Source organism: Malania oleifera, chromosome 12 (genome assembly GCF_029873635.1).
Source record: "Malania oleifera isolate guangnan ecotype guangnan chromosome 12, ASM2987363v1, whole genome shotgun sequence".
Taxonomy (NCBI): Eukaryota; Viridiplantae; Streptophyta; class Magnoliopsida; order Santalales; family Ximeniaceae; genus Malania; species Malania oleifera.
The window spans coordinates 2,112,943-2,124,236 of NC_080428.1; positions in this window are offsets into that span (position 1 = coordinate 2,112,943).

The window sequence follows — 11,294 nt, forward strand, 5'->3', positions numbered from 1 at the left end:
CACACAAGATCAAATCACGCAGCATCAGTGTCCACACAGGACTAATCAAGTCACACAACATCAATGTCCACACAGATTTGGTCCACACAGGACTAATTAAATCACATAGCATCAATGTCCACACAGGACTGCTCAACCACAACATCAACGTCCACACATGACTGGTCCACACAAGGCTAATCAAGCACAATATAAATGTCCATGCAGGACTGCTCAAACCACACAGATTACAAAACAAACACCCCGTTCATGATAAATTGGTAAACAACCTCCTCATACCACTGCCAATGTTTACCTCCCAGTATAAACGTCCATATAACGACCTCCTCACAACACTGCCAATGTTATATGACGGTTATACCACGTACGATATAACGACTTCCTCATACCACTGCCAACGTTATATTGTCATTTACATGAACCACACCACAGATCAATCACAAACCTGACCAATTAACCATGTCCATGAAAAAACCACAGTATACTCAACCATCCAGTATTTTCAACCAAATAATGTTCATAATCCAATCAGTGTATTTAACCAGACAAGACTTTTATTCAAATGAAATTCACAATCTCAACAATTTCCTCATTCCACTAAGCTCAATAATCATTTAATGATCAAAATGGTTTCAACCACACTATTTTTCCCAATTTAATACTTATATAATTAAAACAGTATTTTCAATATCAATTTGGCTCAGAAAATTATACCTGTATATGTAGGATTTTTACCCAAAATTAGTCATTTCAACAATTACTAAAAGCTATTATAAAATATTTTCCCTTACCTAATTCCTGAAAAGCCTCTTAAAATAACCAGTCCTGCACCCGAAGGGTTCCCCATTCAAAACCATGAAAATCACATCTCCCAGAACTAAACTTTAGTATTTCTTCACATATAATATTTCTTACAACTAGGGTAAAGCCAAATTTTACATAAAAAACCTTACCTTAAATCTGGGATGAATTCCTAACTAGTCCCACTAACGATCCACTCCGGCAAATTTGTAGAGAACTCTTCCAGAAGTGTCGTGGTGGCCTCATATTGTCAAACTGAGGTAAATCTGACCTAGAATCAAAGAGAGAAGGTGGAAGGGCCGAAATTTCTAGAGAGAGAAGGAGAACGTGCAAAATTTCCGCACTGGAATGAAAGAATTCCACTTTTTATACACAGGGATTCGTCAACGAGACATGTTGATTCGTCGATAAGTCCCGTACAAAATTAGGTGAATAGATAGTGAACTCGTCGATGAATTTCAGTTCATGAAAACCCCCTCTTGGTAATTCCTCATTGACAAGACACGTTCCCTCATCGACGAGCTAAGAAGAACATACGTTGACGAGACCAGTCTATTCGTCGACAAATGTTTGCTACCACCCTTTTCGAATTTTGTTCTTCCTTCCCTTTCTATCTTCTTTATTATCTTAAATTATTTAAAAAAATACTTGGTTTGTTACAATATATATATATATATATATATAAGTTTTAATTTTTTAAAAATTGCCATAGTGGGCTATGTGTCACCCATCAGAGGGTGACATGTGGCATATTCTAGACCGCATCTACTATGTGATATCACTAGTGATGTGGCATGGTCTAGGTCATCTGTTGTGCATTTTTTATGCATGACTGGATCACTGCCACGTTTGTCATCCCCATGTTAAGGCATATGCCAACAATGTGGTGCCACATGGCAGGTGACATCATGATGATGCCACCTTACTATTGTCACCCTTTTGTTTTGTATTTTATAAAAATAAAAAAAACACAAATATTCTACCGTCTCTATGCTGCCACTTGTCACCATGAATGGGTGATGTGGCAAAATGAGGTATTTTCTTGTCTCCTCTCCTTCTTTTGAACTAGGTTAGCTTGGTTTACCCCAAAGGGTTGTCTAGTAAGACCCCCTCTTTTGGAGGTCCTATTAAACATTCCTAAATTGCACCTTGATTTACATTTTCTGTCATGCCCCGAATCCGCAGGTTGGTCCCAGGAGTGAATATAGTAACCTCCCTGTCTCTGTATCAATTAAAAACATACATGATACGATACAATAAAAGGGTTCGACCCCATGGGGTAACAGATGCCCTATACACATATACATACAAATTCATACTCATCAAATACGCAGCAGAATACAATCTGTTTATACATATACAGTATCATACCAGAGTCTATAAAAGCTAGGATATATATTCCCATAATACCAAGCATACCCCAGGTGTCTACAAAAACCATCATGACAACCTGGATACCAAAACTTGTACCTAATAGGTACTAGCAGTAGCTAACGACACCCCCCTTTCCAGATGCAAGGATGCTAATTACGGCTACCTAAAGGACCTGAAAAACATTGTATGTACATTCGAGGTGAGACACCTCTCAGTAAGGAAGAAAGCAGGTTATATCAGTGTGTGATATACCACTGTTTTTTTTACATACTTCATAACACTATAAAATACGATACAGTTTGAAACATTTCCGTACAGTTACATATAATTCCAGTATTTTCACAAAACCATTCCACATACGATACCCAAAACATACGGTCAGTGTCGTCACACTAGTACGCAACTACACAAGGTCACCTAAGTCTCACAGCGATTACATTGTTATATATGCAACTACACTGCGACTAGCGAGGCCTATAGTGATTACATTACTCCATACGGTGTAGAACACACCCATCGGTGACCAACTGAAACATAATGGTAATTAGCCGCCACATAGCTGTTTCGGCGTATGGTAATTAGCTGCCCCTAGCTGATTTCATAAAACCTAGAATCATTTTGGAACTCACGTTCCTATACATTTCAATGTACAGTAATTAGCCGCCACATAGTTGTTTTATGAATACCTGGAACAATTACATACAACCATACATACCACACTTAATTGGTTTACAATAAATCATATCGTTTTCCATTTCAAGTGTACAATTTATGCAAATATGGATAACAGTCATCTCAATAATACAGTTTAAACAAGACAAACAGTTTTCCAAACAAAGTAGAGATGATACCCGAAATCCCCAAATTTTCCCAAAAATTGTAACCCAAAAATCCCATATTTTACCCAACAGATTTCTCTAAATAAGTTACCAAAACATACATACGATCATAGCCTACAAGCTTACCGGTCCTGATTTCGAAAATAAACTGGTATAAACTGAATCCCCTTACCTTAAACCGAATTCCAACTACGAACTTTATGGTCCCGAAAACTACGAACTGAAACTCCAAAACCTACAAACCACAATACAATACATGCTTACAATTCGTATTACTACACGTATCCTGAATCAGAAACAAAAACCGAGCCTTACCTCGATTTTAGCTCGAAACCTGAAATCGCTTAAAACGAGATTCTGATCCACTAGAAATGTAGAGAATCCTTTCCTAATCCTCGCAGTAACGTTGGATTTACGAATCAAGCAACGAATGGTGAAGGAATCAAGGAGGGAGAGAGAGAGAGAGAGAGAGAGAGAGAGAGAGAGAGAGAGAGAGAGAGAGAGAGAGAGAGAGAGAGAGAGAGCTTCGAGTTCTAAAGAGAGAGGGAGAGGATTTCTAAATCTTAGCCAAGAAGCAACCCCAAAATATCCTTTAAAGGCCTTGGACTCGGGTGGATTCGTCGACGAATTGGCATCCTCGTCGACGAGTCTACCATTACTTTTGCCGACGAGATGGTGGCCTCATCGATGAGCCAGATATTTCCAAATTTCTCCGAACCTCTCGGCATTCCCTCATCGATGAGCCTCTGAATTTCGTCAACGAGGAGCCTTCAACCTTCGTCAAAAAATGATGGCCTCGTCGACGAAGTCTACATAATTACATTTTTACCCTTCTTTCAAATATCAAATCCACATACTACGGTTCGAGTTCTTACAACCTCCCTTCCTTACAAAAATTTTGTCCTCGAAATTTGCAATCTCTCATTACAAACACATTCATAATACTACGTACATACACACTCTAAGGTGAAATGGAGGCCATTTATACACAACCCCACTACGATACATACATACATACTGTGGAGAATACGGCGGCCATTTATACGCAACCCCGTTATGATACATACATACATACTATAGAGAATACGGCGGCCATTTATACGCAGCCCCATTACAATACATACATACAAACTCTAGAGAATACGGCGGTCATTTATACGCAGCCCTGTTACAATACATACATACTCTCCCTCACTTATGGTGGAGGAATATCGTGGTTACATACATACGTGGCCTCGGGAGTTTATAATACAACAAGACTCTCCCAGAGACTAACCACCAAATACAATACGATAACAGAGGATTACATAGATACATACATACATACTCATACCACCCTGCTATCCAACTACTACTCAGAACAACTGCGGATACTTCCGGCGTATTTCTGTTTTTAGTTCCCAAGAAGCTTCCTCAACCTCGTGGTTTCGCCACAATACCTTCACCAACGGTATTTCTTTGGTACGAAGCTTCTAAACTTTATGGTCCAGAATCTGAACAAGTATTTTCTCATACGCCAAAGTATCCTCAATTTCCAACTCATCATAACTAATAACATGCGATGGATCCAACACGTACCTTCTCAGCATGGATATGTGAAACACATCGTGGACCCTCGAGAGTGCTGGGGGTAGTGCAACTCTGTAGGCTACCAAACCCACTCACTCAATAACCTCGAATGGCCCGCGATACCTCGGGCTCAACTTGCCCTTCCTTCCGAATCTCATCACTCCCTTCATCGGAGTGATTCTAAGAAATACTTTACCCCCTACCTCGAACTCCAACTCACGACGGCGAACATCCACGTAACTCTTCTTCCGACTCTGAGCCAATGTAATCCTCTCCCGGATCAAACCTACCTTCTCAGATGCCTGTTGTATGAGTTCAGGTCCTAAAACCTAACATTCACCGACCTCATCCCAATACAAGGGAGATCGACACCTCCGACCATACAAAGCCTTAAACAGTGTCATCCCTATACTAGCCTAGAAGCTGTTGTTATAGGCAAACTCCACTAGTGGCAGAAACTGAATCCAACTACCACCGAAGTCCAATACACAAGCCCATAACATATCCTCCAAAATTTGTATCGTCCTCTCCGACTGTCAATCAGTCTGGGGGTGGAATGTTGTACTAAAATTAAGCTTCATCCCCAGTGCTTCCTACAAGCTCTTCCAAAATCGAGAAGTAAACCTCGGATCCCGATCTAAAACAATGGACACCAGCACTCCGTGTAGTCTAACTATCTCCTGTACGTACAGGTATGCTAGCCTCCTCAAAGGATAGCCAACCTTCATAGGTACAAAGTGAGCAGATTTCAACAACCCATCCACGATCACCTAAATAACATTCTGCCCGTGAAGCGCTGGCGAAAAATGGGTAACAAAATCCATGGAAATATGCTCCCATTTCCATACCGGAATAGACAAAGGCTGCAACGGCCTTGCTGGCCTCTGATGTTCAGCTTTCACCTACTAACACATCAAACACTACTCCACAAACTAAGCAATCTATCTCTTCATACCGGACCATCAGAAGGTCTCGTGCAAGTCCTGATACATCTTCATGCTACACGGATGTATCATATCCAAAGAACGATGCACTTCCTCCAGAATCGTCCTTTTGATCTCATCGTCGCTTTGGAACACATAGCCTGGTCCCAAATCTTAACACACCTCTGTCAGAGATGTTAAAATCCGCAGCCAAACCCTGCTACACTTTCTCTACAATCTCAGCTAACCTTGCATCACTAGCCTGCGTGGCTTTAATACGCTCAAACAAGGTTGACTGGATTACCAAGCTAGCAATGAAAGCCTGATCATCACCAGATACTAACTCCACGCCAAGGCTTTCTAGATCCCGTCTGACGTGATGCTGAGCTACAATTGCAGTTACTGCTGCATGCTCTGACTTCCGACTCAACGCATCTGCTACCACATTAGCCTTTCCCAGGTGATAACTGATCGTGCAATCATAGTCCTTAATCAACTCTAGCCACCTTTGTCTCATATTCAGCTTGTTCTACATGAAAAAGTACTTGAGGCTTTTGTGGTCAGTGAAAATCTCACGCTGAACACCGTACAGGTAGTGTCACCAGATCTTCAAGGCATAAACAACAGCAGCTAACTCTAAGTCATGCGTAGGATAATTATTCTCATACTCCTTAATTTTTCGAGAAGCATAAGCTACCACCTTACCCTGTTGGATAAGCACACATCCCAAACCCTTCAGAGACGCGTCGCTATAAATCACAAAACCCCCATCCCCCGAAGGAATGGTCAATACTAGAGCAGTAACCAGCCGGTGCTTCAACTCGAGAAAGCACTACTCACAATCACTAGTTCAGTCAAACTTCACCCCCTTCTTAGTCAATCATGTCAGAGGTTTATAAAATTTAGAAAAACCCTCCACAAACCGACGATAGTAACCCACCAGTCCTAGAAAACTTCAAACCTCCTGCACACTATTCGGTCTCGCCCAGTCGACTACAGCTTCGATCTTACTAGGATCAACTGAAACGCTGACCTTAGACACCACATAGCCTAAGAACGCGACCTAATTCAACCAGAACTCATACTTCTTCAGCTTAGCATACAGCTTCTTCTCTCGCAGAATCTGTAACACCAACCTCAAATGGTTTTCATGCTCTTCTGAACTCCTTGAGTATACTAGAATGTCATCGATGAACACCACTATGAACTAATCTAGGTACTCATGAAACACCCTATTCATCAGATCCATGAACACTGCCGACACATTGGTCAACCCAAATGGCATAACCAAGAATTCATAGTGGCCGTATCTAGTTTAGAAAGCAGTCTGCGCTACATCCTCATACCTAACCTCACCTGATAATACCCTGACCATAGGTCGATCTTCGAAAAGATATGCTTTCCCCCTAACTGGTCAAAGAGATCATCTATACGAGGCAAAGGGTAACGGTTCTTCACCGTCACTTTGTTGATCTCACGATAGTTAATGCACATACGCATCAACTCGTCCTTCTTCTTCAAAAATAATACTGGAGCTCCCCAGGGCGAAACACTCAGTCGAATAAAATTTGGTCCAATAGTTCCTGTAACTGCTCCTTCAACTCTTGAAGTTCTGTTGGAGTCATCCGGTATGGAACTTTAGATATCGGTGCCTTACCAGGCAGCAACTCTATAGCAAACTCCACCTCATGATTCGGAGGTAAACTGGGTAAATCATCTGAAAACACATCCAGGAACTCACTGAATACCTAAATGTCCTCAAGTCTCAACTCACCCCACGGCGGCTCTTACATACAAGCTAGGTTCCCCTGACATCCGTTCAAGAGTAGCCTCCTCGCCTGCAATGCTGATAGAATTTGTGGCGCCGGATGCACACATAATCATTCAAATTCATACTCTTACTCCCCAGGAGGTCTGAACACTACTACCTTCCTACGACAATCAATCACAGCATAACTAGAGAACAACCAATCCATCCCCAGAATGACATTGAACCCTAACATGTCATATACAACAAGATTCGCTGGTAGCAGCCTCCCCTGGATCTCCACTGGGCAGTCCTCCATCAACTTACAACAGATCGTTACTCTCCCAGTTAGCGTAGCCACAGACAATATCTCATTCATCATACAAATTTCAACCCCACACAACTTCACAAAACTAGTAGATATGAACGAATGGGTTGCCCTCAAATCAAATAAAACAATAGCTCTATTCGAAAGCAGTAACATGGTACCTGTCACCACATTCCTAGCGTGTTCTGCATCTACTAGAGTAAGTGAATATACTCTCGCCAGAGCCGTGGTTTCCTAGTAGTTCCCCTGAGGCATCTGGTTACTCCCACGATTCTAGCTCTGTGCAGGCATCACCCTCCTCTATTCTTAACAGTTCTTCGCCATATGGCCTGACTTGCCACAGTTGTAGCAGACACCCCAGAATGGCTGACATTCACCATCGTGCCATTTATGGCACTTGGCGCATGGTGCGAAGGACGGATCCCCCTGAGAACTCGGCCGCTCGGTGTTTCGCTGATAACCAAAACTGTAGCTCTTCTTCTTCTTTCACTATCCCTGCCGAGGACCACTCTGAGGACTAGAAGATTCTAGCCTCTTCCCCTGATCCTGCACTCCTTCATCTCCCCGAAGGTCAATCTCAACTATGGTGGCTTTATCCACCAGAACAGAGAACTGACGGATCTATAGCATCCCCACAAGACGACGGATGTCTTTTTTCAGACCCCTCTCAAACTTCTGAGCCTTCTCATGCTTATTCTGAACCAAGTACGGTGCAAATCAAGATAACTCGATAAATTTGGCAACATACCTCTGCACCATCAAAGTTCCCTGTGTCAGGCCCAAAAACTCATCAGACTTTGCATCCCGAGTGGAGACCGGAAAGTATCTCTCAAAAAATACCTCCTTGAAGTGGCCCCACGTCATACCAGATGGACCAGCTTTCTACCTCTCAAGCAAACTCACCACCGCCCACTATTGCCCTACCTCCCTAGTCAGCTGAAAGGTAGCGTATAAGACCTTCTTCTTCTCAGTGTAGTGGAGGACTTCCAAAATCCTCTCGGTCTTCTCGAGCCAGTCCTCCGCCACAATTGGATCAGGTCCTCCTGTAAATGTCGGAGGGTGCATGCGTGTGAACCTCTCGATGGTACACCCCGCATCAGTAGGAGAGCTCTCGCGTCTCCTAATACTCCACCCAATTTCTCGAATCACCTATCTTTCTAAACCACGAGACACAGAAGGAGACTCATCACTTGCTATCTCCTCAGAGCCACTCTCCAAGTTATTATCCTTGGGCTCCATTTTGAAAACAGAATAGGAATCGGTTAGAATTCCTATATCGTACACAGTTAACACAATCATAGACCTAATCATGTCAACTACTACTTTCACGGGTTTAGGTCAGTCCTATCACACCAACACGAAAGTCATCAATGGTTTGCCCTGCTTTTACTAGAATCGTCATTCCAAGAAAAACACGGAACACCGCCAACGAATCCTTGTCTAGCGACGAAACAACCCTCGACCTACTCTACCCATTTCCTATATCCTAAACTCTGGTATGTACACAATAGATACACCTAACAAAGTCTACAAGACCTAACAACCTGGTTAGCTCTGATACCAAGTTGTCACGCCTTGAACCCGCAGGTGGGTCCTGAAAGTGAATATAGTAACCTAACATGTCTCTGTATCAATTCAAAACATACATGATATGATACAATAAAAGGGTCTGACCCCGTGGGGTACACAGATGCCCTATACACATATACATACAAATTCATACTCATCAGATACGCAGCAGAATATAGTATCATACCAGAGTCTATACAAGTTAGGATATACATTCCCATAATACCAAGCATACCCCAAGTGTCTACAAAAACCATCCCAACAACCTGGATACCAAAACTCGTACCTAACAGGTACTAGTAGTAGCTAACAACACCCCCACTTCCAAATTCTAGGATGCTAATTACAACTACCTGAAGGACCTAAAAAACATTATACGTACATTCGGGGTAAGACACCTCTCAGTAAGGAAGAAAGCAGGTTATATTAGTGTGTGGCATACCAGTGTTTTTTTACATACTTCATAACATTATAAAATACGATACGGTTTGAAACATTTCCATATAGTTTCATACAGTGACATACAATTTCAGTATTTTCACAAAACCATTCAAGTACATACGATACCCAAAACATACGGTCAGTGTCGTCACACTAGTACGCAACTACACAAGGTCACCTAAGTCTCACAATGATTACATTGCTACATACGCAACTACGTTATGACAACCAAGGCCCATAGTGATTACATTGCTCCATACACAACTACACAAGGTCGCCTAAGTCTCACAACGATTATATTGCTACATACGCAACTACACTGTGACGACCGAGGCCCATAGTGATTACATTGATCCATACAGTGTAGAGCACACCCATCGGTGACTAGCCGAAACATACTGGTGATATATGACACCCCGGATATAGAGCTAGCCACTCTCGCCCATGGTAGTTAATCGGTACATAGAGCAGCGTACGGTAATTAGCCACCACATAGTTGTTTCGGCGTATTGTAATTAGCCGCCCCTAGCTAATTTCACAAAACCTAGAATCATTTTGGAACTCACGTTCCTATACATTTCAGCGTACGATAATTAGCCACCACATAGTTGTTTTACAAATACCTAGAACAATTACATACAACCATACATACCACACTTATTTGGTTTACGATAAATCATATCGTTTTCCATTTCAAGTATACAATTTATGCAAATATGGATAACAGTCATCTCAATAATATAGTTTAAATAAGACAAACGATTTTCCAAACAAAGTAGAGATGATACCCGAAATCCCCAAATTTTTCCAAAAATTGTAACCCGAAAATCCCATATTTTACCTGACAGATTTCTCCAAATAAGTTACCAAAACATACATACGATCGTAGCCTACAAGCTTACCGATCCTGATTTCGAAAATAAACTGATATAAACTAAATCCCCTTACCTTAATCCAAATTCCAACTACGAACTTTACGGTCCCCAAAAGTACGAATCGAGACTCCAAAACCTACAAACCATAGTACAATACATGCTTACAATTTGTACTACTACACATATCCTGAATTAGAAACCAAAACAGAGCCTTACCTCGATTTTAGCCTGAAACCCGAAATCGCTCAAAACGAGATTCTTATCCGCTAGAAACGTAAAGAATCCTTTCTTGATCCTTGCAGTAATGTTGGATTTACGAATCAGGCGATGAACGGTGAAGGAATCAAGGAGAGAGAGAGAAAGAGAGAGAGAGAGAGAGAGAGAGAGAGAGAGAGAGAGAGAGAGAGAGAGAGAGGGAGAGGATTTATAAATCTTAACCAAAAAGCAACCCCAAAATATCCTTTAAAGTCCTTTGACTCAGGTGGATTCTTCGACAAATTGGCGTCCTCGTCGACGAGTCCACCATTACTTTCGTCGACGAGATGGTGGCCTCGTTGACGAGCCGGATATTTCCAAATTTCTCCAAACCTCTCGACATTCCCTCGTCGATGAGCCTCTAAATTTCATCAACGAGGAGCCTTCAACATTCGTCGACAAATGATGGCCTCGTCGACGAAGTCTGCACAATTACCTTTTTACCCTTCTTTCAAATATCAAATCCACATACTACGGTTCGGGTTCTTACGTTTTCTTTTAAAATAGGAGTTAAATAAGGATCACTTGATACAATTTGAGATGATCACTTGATTTGCATTAAATCAATGTCAT